The sequence below is a fragment of the Hordeum vulgare genome, chromosome 2H (assembly GCF_904849725.1).
Source record: "Hordeum vulgare subsp. vulgare chromosome 2H, MorexV3_pseudomolecules_assembly, whole genome shotgun sequence".
Taxonomy (NCBI): Eukaryota; Viridiplantae; Streptophyta; class Magnoliopsida; order Poales; family Poaceae; genus Hordeum; species Hordeum vulgare.
The window spans coordinates 533,263,203-533,282,380 of record NC_058519.1 but is presented as its reverse complement, the minus strand read 5'-3'; the positions used below and the strand labels follow the sequence as shown (position 1 = coordinate 533,282,380).

Genomic DNA, 19,178 nt, shown 5'->3' with positions numbered 1-19,178 from the left:
TAAACAAAAGAGAATGTGCTCAAGACAGAAACACTCACCCAAAATGGTAAGGAAATAGAATATCACTTTTGAGTTCCTGCTTTGTAAGAAACTGCCACAGGTCTGCCTCCATGTCGGCGGGGTGATGCTCCAACACATGTCCATTAACGATGTGGGGGTCAATGAACCCAACATCATGGATGTTCCTTACTCTGCATTCCTTAATCTTCATTCTGCATGTATAATAGCGGACACAACAATATAGTTAGGACATATATATAGTGCAGGCAATATGAACGAGATGGGGTAGAAATAAATCACTTACAGAACGTAGCAACTGATGATAGATTTGTCGAGATCGCGCAGATTGAAAAGCTGGAACAATTCACTCAGTTCAATTTGTACATAGTAATGTTTGAAGTGATGCTCATGTCTAACTTCCGCATAAATATAATCTTTGGCGCTTTTATTTTTTATGTAACCCTTGTACCATTTCAGCAGACCTTTCATTTGTGGAGGTAGATCCTTTTCCTGCGCAGGCTCGACGAGAGGCCCATTCTTGACATATGTAATTACTACCTCCTTCACTGGCGCCTCATCAAGGCCTAACAGTTCACGAAGAGTAATACCTAAGTTGGCCGCTTGTTCTCTGGCACTCGTTGCAGTCAATCCCTGTGCTGCCGCAGCTTGTATGATCTCGGGGGCATCCGGACCGGCGGCTTCCACTATAAGCGGGGCAATCGATTGTTTACTTTGTTCCCCGAGCTGGGCAACTTGTTTCCCGCTTTTTTTACTTTCGGCCTTCTCCCGCTCTTTGTTCTCCTTGAACATGAGTGCCTGCCTGCGAAGTTCACGTGCATAGTCGTCAGGCAGATTCTTCGCGGCTTGGGACGGTGTGCTCAAAAATGACTTAGCCCACTTCTTTTGCTCATCAGAAAATACTGGCTTGGGCTCGGGCTCTCTTTTCTTCTTGCAGTCCGCCTTCCATTTCTCCAAATCAGCAGCCGCGGCCGTGTCGACTTCCTCGGCACTACGTTCCCAAGGCCTTGTGGGGAGAGGCTTCAGTGATGGCTCCGGTACCTTTGTGGTCTTAGGTACATAAGGGTCCGGGTTAATAATCCAGGACTGCTTCTGCTTCTGCTTCTTTGCCGGAGGTGGATTGGGGGGCGGCGTCTGATCACCCGCCGGACGAGGACTGGGGGGCGGCGTCTGATCACCCGCCGGACGTTGTGGACTGGGGGGCGTCGGCTGACGTGACGGAGGTGTAGGTGAACCGCCACCACCACCACCACCACCACCACCGCCACCGCCACCACCACCACCGTAGGGGGGGTGGACTTGTTGTCCTTGGCGCCTCGCCTGGAAACTTGATAAACTTCTTTTGCCATAGAATGAAATGGCGCTTGACATCTCCAAGTCTTTTCTCCCCTTCAGGTGTAGCAATGTCAATCTCCAGGTCCTCAAACCCTTGGACTATGTCCTCCACCGTGACACGAGCATAGCCATCTTGAATGGGGTTGTTGTGGTGGAGTGCTCCAGGTAAACATGGTAAAGCACTGCCGATGGCTACCTTCATGGACATGTTCCCGATAGGATAATACAGATGACATTCTTTCATCTCCTTTATATCGTCCACGGGGTAGCGAGGAGGCTCCGGTGCAGTAATTTCGACCACCAGAGGCTCCGGTGCATTAATTTCGACCACCAGAGGCTCCGGTGCATTAATTTCGGTCGTCGGTGCATCTGCACCAGCCGGTGGGGCCTCCGTGGAAGCCACGCTGCTTCTCCGCTGCTGGCTTCCGAGATCCGCTGGATGATCTTCATGCTGCACCCGAGCTGCATCTCTTTCGGCTACTAGTACACTCATGGTTTTCTTCATCACATCCATTTCCGATGCCAACCGCGCCACAACATCTGCTTCCCGATCCATCTTTCTCTTACGGCTTCTGTAACCGTACGGGTCATCGTTCTGGGGGAACCCTATTTTCCACGGAATGTGCCCCATGCCTCGTACACGTCCTCCGTGTTCAGGATTCCCGAGGGCTTTTGTCAGCGCGTCGTTCTCTCTGTTGAACTTGATCTTCCCCTCTTGAGCATCCCTCATTGCGTCAATAAGGGCTTGGGTGGGTTTAATTAATTTGCCCCGGTAAACACACTCCCCTGTCTCCGGGTTCAGCGTTCCCCCATGCCCGTACCACCAGCTTTTGGCCCTTGGGTCCCATCCCTCCGTACCTGGACGGATTCCTCGCGCCCTCAGCTCGTTCTCCATCTTCTCCAACCTAGGCAACAAAATGCGATACCCTCCTGGCCCCATAATATGATTGTACTCCTTCTTAGCCGCATTTTCCTTATTTTTTTCGATATTTGAATGAACTGCTCCGATTTCTTTTGCTTCACAAATTCTGGCCAATCATGTTTCAGTTTCTCATATTGTCCTTTGAAATCCGGAGTCTTGTTCTGCTTGACAAAGTCATGGGCTAGATTTTGCTTGAATTTCCGGAATGCGTCGGCCATCTTATGAAGAGCGAACTGTTTGACTAGCCTCCTCCTCTCCTTGTTTTCCTCAATCTTGTTACCCTCCTCATCGAATTTGTTGTATTCCGGAGGTAGAACGAAATGTTCCATAAGCTTCTTGAAGCAATCTTTTTTTGTTCTCTTATCGACAAAAGTGAAACCTGCAGCAATTCGTGCCTTCTTTGGCTCATTCCACTCCTGGACGGTGATCGAGACGTTGTCTCTAACAACGGCTCCGCATTGGCTGACAAACTTGGTGGCGTTCTTGCGGGGCTCCAGCGGCCTGCCGGTTGCACTGTCGACAACCTCGATGGTGCATGTTTCTCCTTGTTTCATCGTCTTGGTTGCGCCACGCTTTGACGACGTACTCGATTGTTTCGACGATCCGGCCGAGGGCTAAAATAAGAAAGAGAGTCGCGCGCGTTAGTACACACATATTTATTCAAATCAGTTAGTTTGTATCACCAGAGGCTCAATGTATATATATACCTCGGCGCCGGAGGTGGTTGCTACTTCCATTTGAAGATCGTCGTTTATCGACGTTTGTTCGGCATCATCTTGCTGACGGCGCCCTTCATCTTCACCGTCAAGGTTCAGATAAGAAGAGATATCATCTTCTTCTTCTCCGGTCGGCACATATAGAATATCGCCGTTTATGATGCCGAACATATGTGCTTCACCGTCCGGATCATAGTTGTCCATAATCGGGTCAGCTCTATCGTCCGCCATTATGTCAGTCCTGAAAACATGTAGTAAAAACAAATTAATTAAGTGAAGAAGGGGGGCGGTGGCGGTGACGCCTCTCTTGCCCGCTTTCGTATGGAGACACTGTCACAACATATCCCTCTACCCCTAGGCCCACTTCCTAGGACGAGTGTTTGTGTCTCCTCTACCCCTAGGCCACCAACATATCCCTCCTCGAGTTACGATGTGTGGCTCGATCTGGCATGTCTGACGACTTTTGACGAGCCTTCTATGTTATCAAAGAAGAAAGCAGGTGCGACGGTCCTCTGATATGCCATGAAGCCATTGACCGCCGTTCTAGATCTTTGTTTCTATACCCAGCCTAGAATAAATAAGAACTAAATCCATTGGAGACATTGCGTGATGTGTTGTGGTTGATACATAGCCATGTTCTTGTAGATTTAGCTGTGGGCACTCGTCCAACTTTCGGCCGACGGTAGCCACAAGAGTGCACTGGAAGGATTGCATAGGGAAGGGAAGGTACTATCGCCCAGCTCTGCCAAATGGTGATGTGAAGATTCCACGGGGTTTTATTTGTTAAACATTGTAATGTATATCCGGTGTAGAGATAAACCGGTTTAACTTGTAGCTCTAGAAGGTTGTTGTGATATGACTTGTAGATCAATCCAACACCTAACTACCTTGTAGATCTTGTAACCTAGCCGCACCTTGTAACCCTAGCCGCACCTTTGTGCCTATATTAACACGAAGACGCCCCTGCTAAGAGTAATTGTTATCTCATCTATTTTCACATGGTATACAAAGCCTAACTCTTCCATCGCATCTAGGTCATGTCTTCCTCCTCTGCCGTTGTCATGGCCACCCCCTCCACCGTATCTCTCGGCCACACCGTCACCGAGAAGTTGACTTGAGAAATTTTTATATGGTCATTAATATAGTATTATAATTATTATAAATAGCAAAATAAGCAAGATGGAGACCAACTTGTTTTTTGGTGATGGTTAACACATTATAGAGCAAAGTACTTCTCTAAACAAAATATCGACGTTCGTTCTTCCAAGATCGACGTTCGTTCTTCCAAGACGGCGTTCTTCCAAGATCGACGTTCGTTCTTCCAAGACGGCGTTCTTCCAAGGAAGCGAGGAAGGCGGGCGCGCGGCGCGGGAAAGATGAAAACCAACCGCGACGGCGAGGGTTCAATATCGACGTTCGTTCTTCCAAGATCGACGTTCGTTCTTCCAAGGAAGCGAGGAAGGCGGGCGCGCGGCGCGGGAAAGACGAAAACCAACCGCGACGGCGAGGGCGGCGACGGCGGCGACGACGGCGAGGGCGACGACGAGGGCGAGGGCGACGGCGGGCGGCGTCGACGAGGGCGAGGGCGACGGCGGCGGCAGGCCTTCGGCGCGCGCGCGACGGTTGGAATCGGAGAAGACGAGAGAGATGGAGAAGACGGCGGCAGGGGAGGCGCCCGCACTGTATTTATAGCCCCCCCTTTAGTCGCGGTTGGGGAGGCGACCCGCGACTAAAGGGTACCTTTAGTCGCGGGTCGCCTCCCCAACCGCGACTAAAGGGTTTTTGGCGGGTTTTTTGCCTTCCCGCGCCCCCCCCTTTAGTCGCGGTTGGGGAGGCGACCCGCGACTAAAGGGTAACCTTCAGTCGCGGTTGGCCAGACCGACCGCGACTAAAGGGTAACCTTTAGTCGCGGTTTGCCAGCCCAACCGCGACTAAAGGCCCCCCCAAATCTTCTTTTATTTTCAGAACCTTTTATCTTTTTCTTTTCAGAAAAATCATCAATGCTTTTATAGAAACTTCAAACATTTTATTTTCTGTTTTCTAAGCATATTTTCGTAGGAAAAATATGCATAGAGACAATACTTCTCGCCCGAGCCGTGAGCGCGCCGCCCCTTTCTTCTCCTATCCGCCCGCTGAGAGGATTCCTCTTCTTCCCGCCATTTCTTCCCTGTCTTCCCGCCTCTTTCTTCCCGCCACTTTCTTCCCGCCTCCTGTCTTCCCGCCTCCTGTCTTCCCGCTCCCATTTTTCCCGCCATTTCTCACTACATATATGTAGCCCGGCTTGGCCAGCATTATCACATCTTTACAATCTCTCATCACTCTCTCATGGCTTCCACCGCACCCACTCTAACCTACCAGCAGGTGGAGGAGCTTTGCGCCTCGAACTACCCTTGTCCACCGGGCTACCGCGTCCCCACCGGCTGGAGCCTAAGCGCCGGCGGCGTGCCGGTCCCTCCCGTCCCTCAGGGTACTGCGCGCCGGGCGGCCATCACGAACCACTACTACCTCGACCTCACGCCGGAGCAGCGGATGAATCCCCGCTGGCATCCCGATAACCAGCATACTTGGGACGCCTTCTTCATCAATCGGCGTGAGAGGGCGCTCGCCAGGTATGAGGAGGACGGTCTGCCTCCTGGGAACTTCCACGAGGCCAGCCGTCGGCTATGGTGGTACGGCCGGACTCTGCAGAGCGTCATGGACTACATCACGGCCGGCGATATCCCCCGCCTGCGCTACCCTCAGTTCGAGCCACGAGCGCCGCCCGACGACAGCGACGACAGCAGCGACGACGACGGCGGCAACTTAGAAGGTGACGACTACCAGTACAACGACGACAGCGGCTATGAAGACTACGAGTATGCATATTATACGCCTAGGCAGGAGTATGACTAAATCACTCCAAATTTCATGTATCATCAGTGGTATCTCGAATCATTCGAAAATGGACACCAAACACATCACGGGTAATATAATTCACATGATCCATTCAACAAAGTTTGGTACAATAAATTATTACACATCATTTCTTCCCTTGTGTCCCTGCTTGCTTACGATTGTGCCGTATCCATGGAGCATCCTCATCATTTAACTTAATGCTTGGGTCGGTGTTCACTTTGAAGGGCGGAATTTCAGCAAACATATTATAATCTTCTGACATGTCTGTCTTGTCCTCCACCCCCACGATGTTTCTTTTCCCTGAAAGAACAATGTGGCGCTTTGGATCATCGCATGATGTACTGATCGTTTTCTTATCTTTCCGTTTCCTCGGTTTGCTACTCATGTCCTTCACATAGAAAACCTGAGCGACATCTTTCGCTAGGACGAATGGTTCGTCAAGGTAACCAAGATTGTTGAAATCCACCATTGTCATTCCGTATTGCTGGTCCACCTTTACCCCACCTCCTGTTAGCTTGAACCATTTGCACCGGAACAAAGGGACCTTAAAGGAGGGTCCATAGTCAAGTTCCCATATCTCCTCTATGTAACCATAATATGTGACCTCTTGCCCATTCTCGGTTGCTGCATCAAAGCGGACACCACTGTTTTGGTTGGTGCTCTTTTTATCTTGGGCGATCGTGTAAAATGTATTCCCATTTATCTCGTACCCTTGAAAAGTCGTTATAGTCGAAGATGGTGTCTTGGCCAACATGTACAGCTGATCTACAACATCATTGTCATTCATTAAATGTTTTCTCAACCAACTGCCGAAAGTCTCCATGTGGGCCTTCCTAATCCAGGATTCAGGCTTCCCCGGGTTGTCAGAGCGTAAAATATTCTTGTGTTTCTCAAAGTACGGAGCCACCAAGCTGGAATTGGTCAGTACAGTGTGGTGTGCTTCAGTCAGAGAATGGCCGTCCATACATATCGTTGATTTCCTTCCGATCGTGCCTTTTCCACTTAGTCTCCCCTCGTGCCGCGATCGAGGAAGACCAATCGGCTTAAGGTCAGGAACAAAGTCAACACAAAACTCAATTACCTCCTCATTTCCATAGCCCTTGGCGATGCTTCCTTCTGGCCTAGCACGGTTACGAACATATTTCTTTAATACTCCCATGAACCTCTCGAAGGGGAACATATTGTGTAGAAATACAGGACCGAGAACGAAAATCTCTTCGACTAGGTGAACCAGGAGGTGCGTCATAATATTGAAGAAGGATGGCGGGAACACCAGCTCGAAACTGACAAGACATTGGATCACATCGTTCTGTAACCGTGGTAGAACTTCTGGATTGATTACCTTCTGAGAGATTGCATTGAGGAATGCACATAGCTTCACAATGGCTACTCGAACATTTTCCGGCAGGAGCCCCCTCAAAGCAATCGGAAGCAATTGCGTCATAATCACGTGGCAGTCGTGAGACTTCAGGTTTTGGAACTTTTTCTCCGCCATGTTTATTATTCCCTTTATATTGGACGAGAATCCAGACGGGACCTTCATACTGCTCAGGCATTCAAAAAAGATGACCTTCTCTTCTTTGGTCAGAGCGTAGCTGGCACGACCTTGAAACCATTCCGGATGCCGGTCATCAGGGTCTTTCAAACGTTGCTGGTCCTGCCGTGCTTCCTTTGTATCATTTGTCTTCCCATACACGCCCAAGAAGCTTAGGAGGTTCACGCAAATATTCTTCGTAACGTGCATCACGTCGATTGCAGAGCGGACATCTAGGACTTTCCAATATTCTAGCTCCCAGAATATAGATTTCTTCTTCCACATGGCTGCGTGCCCGTCAGCTCCCTTCGGAACTGATTGTCCGCCAGGACCCTTTCCAAAGATGACTTTCAAATCCTTGACCATATCAAATACCTCAGCACCAGTGCGTTCCGCAGGCTTCGGCCGGTGATCTGCCTTGCCGTTGTAATGCTTGCCTTTCTTTCTTACTGGATGAATTTTCGAAAGAAATCGACGATGCCCAAGGTACACGTTCTTCTTACAATTTGGCAAATGTACACTTTCAGTCTCATGTAAGCAGTGCGTGCATGCATTGTATCCCTTATTTGACAGTCCCGAAAGGTTACTAAGAGCAGGCCAATCGTTGATGGTTACGAAAAGCAACGCTCGTAGGTCAAATTCCTCTTGTTTGTGCTCATCCCACACACGGACACCACCCCACAGCTGTAAAAGTTCATCAACTAATGGCCTTAGGTACACATCGATGTCGTTGCCGGGTTGCTTCGGACCTTGGATGAGCACTGGCATCATAATGAACTTCCGCTTCATGCACAACCAAGGAGGAAGGTTGTAGATGCATAGAGTCACGGGCCAGGTGCTATGGCTGGAGCTCTGCTCGCCAAAAGGATTCATGCCATCCGTACTTAGAGCAAATCTTATGTTCCTTGCGTCAGCTGCAAAATCTTTGAACCATCTGTCGATCTTTCTCCATTGCGTTCCATCTGCGGTGTGTCTCAACTCCCCGTCCGACTTACGGTCCTCTTTGTGCCATCGCAACAACTTGGCATGCTCTTTGTTCCTGAACAGACGTTTCAACCGTGGTATTATAGGAGCATACCACATCACCTTGGCGGGAACCCTCTTCCTGGGTTTCTGGCCCTCAACATCGTCACCAGGGTCATCGCCTCTGATCTTATAACGCAATGCAGTGCATACCGGGCATTCATTCAAATTCTCGTATTCACCGCGGTAGAGGATGCAGTCGTTGATGCATGCATGTATCTTCAGAACCTCTAAACCTAGAGGGCAGACAACCTTCTTTGCTTCATACGTACTGGTGGGCAACTCGTTATCCTTTGGAAACATATTCTTCAACATTTTCAGCAAGTTTTCAAATGCCGAGTCAGCTACACCTGCCTCTGCCTTCCATTTCAGCAAATCCAGTGTGCAGCCCAGCTTTTTCAGACCATCATCGCATCCGGGGTACAGCGCCTTTCTGTGATCCTCTAACATGCGATCCAAATTCTCCCTCTCCTTTTCAGTTTCGCAGCGTCTCCGTGCATCAGCAATGGTCCGACCAAGATCATCAACGGGATCATCACGTGCCTCTTCTTCACCTTCCCCTTCACCTTCAGCATCCTCCATGAAAGTATCACCGAAATGAGCAAGATAGCTTTCATCGATGAAATCATCCCCTTCTTCATCTTCTTCCATTATAACCCCTCTTTCTCCATGCTTGGTCCAACAATTATAGCTTGGCATGAAACCGTGCCGAAGCAGATGCATGTGAACATCTCTTGAGGAAGAGTAACCCTTCTGATTCTTACAGTTAACACATGGACAGATAACAAAACCCCCCCGCTTGTTCGCATTAGCCACTACGAGGAAATCTTTCAAACCCGTACTGAACTCGCCGGAGAGTCGGTTAACGTACATCCATTGCCGATTCATCTGCATTATTATAATATAAAATATATAATTAACCATCATGCATTTGTTAAACTAACTAGCTACAAACAATATAAATTAAACAATGAACTACACACATGCATATTTTATCAATGACACATCAAAGGTTCATCAAGTTGCTAACCGCGATCGAGGAGTGTGGCTCCAACACTTCATGTCATGTTTGTTTCATGCTCTTGGGGCATTTCATCAAACACATTATGTGCATAAGAGGAACCAAAAGCAAACCTAAACCCTAAGTGTGAAGAGAATGGCTCTAAATGGCTAAGTGTTGGCTACTGGATGGGTATATATAGGGGAGGGGCTTTAGTTGCGGTTGGCCTGGCAAACCGTGACTAAAGGTGCCCGAAGGCCTTTAGTCGCGGTTGGCCTGGCCAACCGCGACTAAAGCCCCTCACGTGCACCAGCTGGCCACCGAGCGCCCTGGGCCCAGGCCTTTGGTCGCGGTTCACCTCCAGAACCGCGACTAAAGGTCCCATTAGTCGCGGTTCCTACAGCTTCGCGACTTATGGGGCTGGACGGAAGCCTGTTTTTCCACCAGTGATTGCTCTTCTTCTCTTCTCTGCAGCTTTGTCAATATATTAACTGCGTCTCTTTTTTTAGAAAAGGAGGATGGCCCCGGCCTCTACATCTGGAAGATACATACGATCACTTTATTAATTATTCTCGAGGACCTTATAAAGTATTACAACAATATGCCTGAATCCATCATCTTGGCAAAAAGTACCGCTACTCCTATCCATATGATGTAGGGGTGCTAGCTGGGCCCCAACCCAGACCACTCACTTAAGCCTAACATCAAAAGCCGGAGGCCTCAGCCGTGCCACATATCGGGTCTGGGGCACAAACCGGTCAGACGCACTCGTCTAGCCACTCTGCCATCGACGTCACCATGACGCCAAACAGCTACCTCCTCCTGCGCGAGTCCATCTCCACGCATCGGACGCCGAGTCCCCACAGCGCCACGCCGCCGATATCCGCCGCCATCAATGTGTGAGATGAAGCACCGCTCCACCATCCCTCCAGCCAGCACTTGCTCCAAAACAATGCCCCAGGAAGGAAGGCGATAGAACGCCATCATCGTCCGATGCAGGAAGACCCAGATCTAGAGTTTCCTTCGGAGCATCCCGAGCCTAATGATGCAAACTACAGCTGGCAGTTGCTCCACCAAACAAGCGGCGTTGACGCCGCCGCAGCATTCAAGATGAAGCTGGCCAAAATGTGCCGACACTGAACCGCCGCTTGAGCAGCCCCAGAGCAACGCCTTCTGGAAGGAGCACGCCACCGTCGTGTCATCGTCGCTTGGAACAAGGGGATCTGAGGTTTTCACCTGAGCTCCTGGGAGGGGTGGAAGGAAGGGGATCCTCTCCGAAGCCTCCAGCAAGGGGATCAACACCCAAAGGCGCTGCCTTCGGAGTGGCCGCCGCGCCTGCCAAGGGATTCCCTCGGAACCCTTCCAGCCACCGGATCTGCAAGGCCTTCACCCAAGAACAGCGAGAAGCCATCAGGGGCTGGATCCGCTGCAGATCGTAGTAGATCGTGGTTGAGGACGAGCATCACCATGGCCACCAGCATCCAACGAGACCCGCAGCCACATCCGACGCCAACCACCTTCCCGCCACCCACACGGCCGAGCATGGGAGGCCAAGACCGCGCCTGCAGGACTAGATCCGCAATGGATCCATGCCTGCGCCGCCGCCGCGGAGCCCACTCCTCGCGCAGCCGCCATGGCCTGGCCGCCCGCTTGCTCCATCGTCTTGCCGCGGCGTCGCCCGACAAGGCCTTGCCGCATCAGCATCAAGACTCTGCCGCGCCGCCACATCTCGCGCTACAACCACACGCCGGGAGGGGAAGAAGGGCCCCGTCGCCGCCGACGCGCACCAGGCTTTGCCCGACGACGCCTTCTGGCGGCGGCGAGGGGAGGGGATGGTGTAGGAGACCGACGCGGGGTGGAAGCTAGGGTTCCCCGCCGCCATCTTGACGTATTAACTGCGTCTCTTGACATCCATCACAATCATCCATGACACTTCCGTTGTAATTGTGTTGCGTCCCCTTTTTCTTTAGGTCTTGTTTGACTCCTTCAGATTTGAAGGGATTGAGTGGGATTAAATCTCCAAGTTAAATTCCACTTCAACCCTCTTCAATCTATACTACTATTAAACAAGCAAACGAGAACTTTCTTACGTGCACCCAGCAATTAGTACAACAAAATACACGAAACAATCAACACCACACAATTAGTCCCACAAATCCTAATCCAACAACCAACATTTACCTAATACATCTACGTGTGCACTTAGCAAATTTCCATGACTGACCGTGCTCCACCTCCACCACCCATCCCGCAGCACGTAATCCCACTCCAAAATTAACGCGCATCGCGGTCTCGCTCGCACCATTCCCGCATCGAGGTGTCGCTTCGCTCCTGTCTCACCTCGCCGCCCATCTCGCCGTCGCTGCCGGCCAAGCCGTCGTCGCCCCCGCCGGCCATCGCTCCTCAGGTCCGCCCCGCCCTGCCCCGTCAGTCCCTCCCCACCCCGCAGTTCGCCCTGCCCCGCGGCTAGGGTTACGGCGCCGCCACCGGCCAGGCCCACGCCGTCGCCGGCCAGGCCAGGTCGTCGCCGGCCAACCTCCCTCCTCAGGTCTGCCCCACCCTGTAGTCTGCCCCTGCTGGCCAGTACGCCACGCCGACGCTCACGGTGGCGCCCGCTCCCCACTTCCATGTCCCTCCTCTCTCTCCTCCTCGCCGCCGCCACATGCCACCGCTACGGGAGCGCACAGAGGCGAAGGAGCGGCGAGAGGATCTCACCAACGTCGATGGGAAGGCCCGATGCAATCGGAGGAGCTCGGAGAGAAGAGATCGACGAGGGTGAGCTCTCGGGTCCGAGGTTGAAGAAAAGGAACGGGGCGAAGCTGCGTCATGCTCCAGTTCGATCCAGAGCTCAAGGGGGTCGAGGAGAATGTCGTGGAGCGTCTGGGCTCGACGGAGAGGAGCAAGGTGGGCGGTGGCCGCGAGCTCACCGCAGCATGGCCATGGCGGCGTTCGGCTGGACATGGGAAAGGGGCAAGAGAGGAGAGGAGCTCCTTGGGGGAGCGAGGCGAGGCGAAAAGGAGGCTAGGGTTGGAGAGGCGCTCAGGGTGGCATTATCCGCGTCGGGGAGACGTGGGATGCTCGCCAGCGAGGGCATCCGCGCGCGAACGGCTGTGGCGCCATGGCCTCCCCTGCCTCTGTCGGGAGGTGGGAGAAAGGCCAGCCTGTAGCAGCCGGGCCTAAGTGCCCAATAGCTTTCTTCTTTTTATTTTTTCTTATTTTTTGTTTCTGCTTTATTTAATTCCAGAAACTATTCCCTATAGCAAAAATGTGTGACATGATCCAACACATATCTTACAGTATTTTGAATAACCACAAAAATAATTGGGCCCATTGGAATATGTTTGGATTTTTCCATGGAATTTAAGAGCACTTTTAAATGCAAAAATGACTCTGTTTTGACGATGGGGTCCACACCAACATCGAGAGTGTTGTTGTTTTCCTTAATAATAATTGTTTTGGATTATTCCACAATTGTGCAACATTTTTCCGATGCTGTTTGGGGAATTATTTTATTTCCATATAATTCAAGTGGCTTTTTACGTGGAATTTGAAAAGAGATATGAATTTTAACTTGATCATATTCAGTTTAGCAAAATGATTTGTTGCTGATCATGGTCATTACTGTAGCTTAATTACAATGCTCACTATAGCAAAAGCTGAGGATGTCACAAGACTGGCATACCTCATTAATAAGCCACAATGCTTCACCTGTGAGATAGGTCTAGAAGCTTTAATTTCACGTCAACCGATTATTATGATTTGTGCTCAACAAAGGACCTACCTATTATTATGATTTTACACTACCGTTTCCGTTCACTGGTTATATATGTTGGGACTGTTGATATTTTTTGTGATTTGCAGTTACTCACAACGGATTTCTGTTTGATTTTTTAGAGTTTCTGCAGGTGATACCTCAACCTTTATATGCAAGTGCCAAAAGATCTTAGGTTGTATATATTTCCTTTGAAATACCAGGTTGTGTCATGTTCTAATGCCAGATTATCTGTATACATCGAAGCTAGATATGATGCATCAAGTGAAGAAGTTAGGATTCATTCCAGCTTGCTGCAACCTTCAAGTGAGTCCAATGTTTCTCCTTGCCTTATGTTACTCTAAACATTTTTTCCATTATTCCACTGAATGCATTTGTTTTCAATTTTTCAATGGAGTGCAAGTAATGTGTATATTGTGTGTGTTTCAATATTTTTGCAGCTATTTATAAATTATTCGGTTAGTCGTGCGTTGCACGTGCATGCTAACTAGTCCTCTTTAATCCCTTTCTGGAAGGGATTAACCGAACAGGCCCCGGTGTTGCATCCCCTTCTGGTTCCTTTCATGTTTATCCTCCCCTACTCCCTGTAATCACAACATAAGTGTCCGACAATCTCTGTTCCTAAAGAGGGAGTGGATACGTCGTTCGTCTCGTACCCTTTTCTCTATGAAAAACCAACAAAATAAAACAACAATCAAGACTTTCTATACACAAATTAACCTTTCCTTCTAGCGATGGATAAAACAAATGAATAATCTAATCATCCCTTATACAAAACCAACAAAATAAAACAACAATCAGTACTTTACATATACGAAACCAATCATCCATGCTCGACCACCCTTTCCTTTTAATTGGTACACGGGCTTTATATGGCCCGACCCCCTCCGACCCCTCCTATCCCTCTCTTTCCATGCGGCTCTGAGCCCTCGAGGGTGTACTCGTGGATCCGGGAGGAAACTACACGCTGCAAGTCGCCGCCGCCGTCTGACTCCTCCTCGACACCCCGCCGCCCGACCCCTCGACGTCGTCGAACTCCTCCGGCGATCCAAACTGGATTTCTCCCCGGTGGTAAGTCATTGTCACCCCTCCCCTCCTCCCCCTCCTGTCACGGGAGGCGCCATGGCTGCCACCTACCGCAAGCCCTCCATCCGCCTCGTCCTCACTGGCAAGCACCACGCCTTGTCACCGGCGAGCTCGTTGTTAACGCCATGGCTTCAACATCGTCCTCCTCCAGCCCCTCTTTGACCCTTACCCTAGCCAGCGACATTGCTATTAAATTTTGTGTGAGTGATGGTCTGATGGATCTTGGACGGTTTGATGGTCTGATTGGCATTAACTTCGATGTGGCTACTGTAATTGAGGTGGTATTTAGTCAGGATTTTCGTACAAATGTGCTAGCTATGCTCATAGTCGTTGTGGTCAACTGGTCATAGTGCGTACCTGGGTGTGGTTGTTCTTGAGAGGAGAGCTACCAGTAAAATCTCTGCATTTTTTGTAGGCATTGGAACTTTCTAATCTCGAAGTTGTAGCTTTAGCTTGATGCAAATACTTACCTCTCAGATCGTGGGGTCACTAGAACTGAATTCCCCATCCTATCACTCAATTTTGTATACTTTCGAGGTATCAACTTACACATGTTGCTTTATTGCTTTAGCTTGTGAACTTTGTAGCATTTTATACTACATCGGAGCTTGGTCGCTTTTTTTTACATGATCATAATAATTCGCACTAGATGTTTTTTTTTGTGTCTGTGCATGTGTATTGGCGTGGGGAGGGGTTGCTTAAGAAGGAATGACTGCTACATTTGGTTGTGAGTTCCTGTTAATATGTCTACAGCTTCAAGTTCTGATGTTCTCCTGTATATTTGCGCACCTGGTTTCTTGCAATGGTTGACTTAAGACTTATTAGCTGAGATCTGGAGTAGTTTTTGTATGTACATTCTGGACAAGTTGATCCCATGGTTGTTTGAGTACGTAAGCTGACAAAACAACATAGCTTGTCAAATTTCTGAGATGCAATGCACGGTTCAGAACATGATCCAAGTCGAACAAAAGTACTCATGTTCATTTCAGGGGATGCTAATGTGATTCAGGCCAAATTCTATTTGCCATCAGTTAATTATATTCAGTTGAGACAAAAATGCTTTAGCAGCTGCTAATTATATTACATTGTGTTATTATACGATCATATGATTGATCATATGTTGTCACACCTAACTTTTGGCTGGGTCAAAAAATGCACAAGAGTTTTCTATTAGCAAACGCATTGCTGTTCTTCACAAGATGGAAAGCATCCCACGTGTTCAAAAAGTCGTTGCCTACAAGGTTTTCAGAAACGGCAAGAGTCGTGAGATTTTCATCAATTCCGCTGCCGAGGACGAAGAGAGTGCTGCGGTGTTCCTTCAAAGCAAAATGGCAGAGTTGGATCGAGGTATCTAAGGTAAAATTTCTTGGACCAAACTTGTAATGGTTGCTTGATCTATATATCATGCTTAATTCTTACCTTGATCATCCCGGCATATTTATGTTGAGCATCTCCGACTCTGCTTATTTGTCTGGGTTCCCTGATGCCACACGTAGAAGTAAAATGGCTAGAGAATGGTCAGTATCTCAATTTAGATGTTAGTAGTATTTGCCTTATTTTATTGTGATGAGCTGGACAGTGGTAAATGTCAACGTGGTGCAGACAATTATGTTTTTCTAGCCATGCTAGTTTCACTGTTGGAAAATTGTTCTATTAAGCGTTCAGTCGGCAGTTGAGGTTTCCGTTTATTTGCCTGGCTTTGTCCAATGACACGTGTAAAAATAAAACGGCTACTCGTATGGTTACGTCATGTTTATCTAGACTAGATGTTATAAAAGCAAGTAAGAGTAAAAGTTCAGTAGTGTGGATAAATCAGTATTAATTCATTTGTTGATCAAGATGTTTGATAGTTTTCCTTTGTTGATTGTTTGGTCTAAGCTGGCATGTTCTAATCAGGTAGACACATCTCACTAGTGGGGATATGGCCTATAGTCCCGGCCCGTAACGGGCTTTAGTCCCGGTTCACCAACCGGGACCAAAGAGGCGTCCCGGCCCTGTTTCAAGCTGGGACCAAAGATGCTTCACGTGGGCGCCTCGGAGCGTCCTCAGGAGCAGACCCTTTAGTCACGGGTCTTAACATGGACCGGGACTAAAGAGTTTCTGCAGATTTTGTTTATTTTAGGGTTTTAGGGTTTTAGGGTTTAGGTGTTCGGGAATTAGTTTTCATATAATTCCAAATATACATGTTTATGCATATATGTATAAGATTAATTTATCTTACAAGCGAGCATATATATACAATTATATGGAGATCTGAATTATCGGGACTAGAGCCCGTCTATTCGATTACATGGACCAACATTAGTAATGGCCCCTAGCTACACTAAATCATCCTTTGTCATCTATAGCTTCCGTCCTCAGGAAGGTCGCAAGCTCCTCTGCAACAGCAATCGCGCGTTGCTCTGGTAGGTACTTCTCCCTCATGTCCGTGTACTATATAAGAAGAGGAGATGAATATGAATATCAATCATGATAACAAAGAATGACGGATAAAAATAGAGGTCTGAATGTTCATTGCTTATGTCGTATCTGTAATCCTTGTGCTCAGAGCTAAACGTGCGAATGGTCTCGCAAACATAGTATCCGCATAGATGCGTCCCCGTGGCTGCTGGCCGCACTTTACGAGAATAGAATATATATAATCAAAATAATAATCTAGCATTATAAATGTATTGAAAATAGAAGTATATCATACTACTACTTACCTGAGCCGCTCTAAAGGTCAGCTTCTCATGCTCGATACCGGGAGTCACGCACTTGAACCGCTTTCAAACCCTGCCCGACAAGGAAAATGATTTGCTAAGTTTTTCATTAATTGATATATCAGAAAATCATCGAAAGAGACCGATAGAGTGCAAGAATGATTGAAATTACCCTTGGAGCATGTCATGCAGGCTTTGGAACTGTTTCAAGGATCTCGATAATGGGTCGAAGGCATCCAAGAAAAATGGAGAGCTAGCACACACCCACACTCTTCCATCCAAGAAAAATGCAAGAAAGAGGGGAGAGTGGGGCTGTGGCCAATATATATAGGCAGAGGACTTTAGTCCCGGTTTGAGACACAAACCGGGACTAAAGGTGGCGCACATGCGGGCTGCACACCGCGTAGCCTTTTAGTTCCGGTTTGTGTCCAAACCGGGACTAAAGGCTCCTTACGGGCCGGGACCAAAGCCTCGTGGACGGCATTGGGATTTTGAGGCGACGTGACCGGGCCTTTAGTCCCGGCCCAGATGGAGGCCGGGACTAAAGGGTCCAGGCTAAAGGCTCGTTTTCCATTAGTGTCTGTATAGGCTTGTTCAAAATATAAGGGTTGGGTTCAAGGAGCGCAATAGGAGCTGTGTGTTGTGTCGTAGCTGGATTATTCTTGATGGTTACCTTAGTCTGTTTCCTTACTATTGCCAGGCTGTTCGGAACTTTTGATGTTAACATCTGCATTGCAACCGAAAATAAGATTTACAATTCATGCCATAGTATCACTTTTGTTTAACTTTGTGCTGTAATAATTTTTCTAAAGGCACTTTAATGTTTATCTGTTTATGTTTCATCAGGTTCTCAGTCATCAAAAGAAGCAACAATAAACAAGCTGGATGGATAAATTTCTCTCGGGTTCTCAAAGCTAGATGATCATGACACTAAGAGATGGATATATTTGTCTGCAAAAATATAAACAATCTTGAACCATTCCAGAAGTACTTGTGCCCCATTATATTTGTCGCAAAATTATGTTGTGGTTGTGATTATCTATTGTTGTCGTGAAAGATCATTGTTTGACATGAGAAAAATCTATTGGTGTCCTCCGTGAGAAGGGAAGAGAAGGAGTTTGATTTCTATCATGCGCCGGGAAAAAAGATGATGCGGGCGTGCCAGTGTACCGAAGTACACAAAGAAAACAAAGAGATGGAAACAGTATTTTATTAATCTTAAGGGTAACAATACAATTCCCGATATGCGCTCCATGGCCTACTAGCACGGCCAGCCTGACTAGCGATGTGCGGTTTCCTGGTTCCCGGGGCCTCGGAAGGTTCCCGGTTAATTACTTCCGCAGGTTGCTCCGCGAGAAACCTCCGATTAAGCCGTGTGGTCATCTTCGCCATCTTCTGTTCACATTCTCCATGCATGATGACGATGGCGTGTTTGTGTGTGGTGTGGGTGGCGGCTAAGCCCGTGTCCTCGTCGGTACGTGCCGCTCAAAACATGATTTTTTGCTAGCGACATTCGCCCTCGTCATCGCGCCTCATCGGTCTTGATAGCGTTGATGTTGGTGTTGAAGTAGCATGGGTCCTGCTTGATTCGGATTTCTTGACGATTGGTAGCGGCTGCGTCGGGGTATGCAAGGGGTTCGCCTTGCGAGAGTATTGATTGTGGAGACCAGCGTCGGTGTAAAACCAACACACATTCGCATCGGCATAGCCGGTGTGGGTGGCATCTCGTCTCGGCTAGACGCCGAGTTTACAGCAGTCCTCCAAGACAAGGGCACTGCCTCACGAGACCGTGAACGGGTGACATCATGGAGGGGCGAGGTTGATGCTCCGTCTCAGCTAGACGCCGTATTCGGTGGTCTGCTAAGATAAAGATCGTATCGCCTGACGTCGTGACCTATACGCCATGAAGGGATGCACCTTGTATCGACTCATGCCGTATTCGGTGGTCTGTCAAGACAAAGGAAACACATCCTAATGCCGAAGAAAGCTGTCGTCGTGAAAGGGCGTGGTTGATGCCTCGTCTCAGCTAGACGTCGTATTCGGTGGTCTTCTAAGACAAGGATCACATGCCTGCCGCCCTGACCTATACACCATGAAGCGTGACCTGTACACCATGAAGGATGTACCTTGCCTTGACTGGACGCCGTATTCAGCGGTTCGTCAAGACAAAGGAAA

At 48.7% G+C, this 19,178-nt stretch overlaps 1 long non-coding RNA gene across 1 annotated transcript; it reads left to right on the top strand.

Annotated features, from left to right (window-relative positions):
* The first annotated feature begins 14,461 nt into the window (after positions 1 to 14,461).
* Positions 14,462 to 18,083, top strand: LOC123430448. Its single transcript, XR_006622929.1, has 2 exons — positions 14,462 to 15,657; positions 17,850 to 18,083. It is a non-coding gene; the product is annotated as an uncharacterized LOC123430448 (long non-coding RNA).
* The last annotated feature ends 1,095 nt before the right edge of the window (positions 18,084 to 19,178 follow it).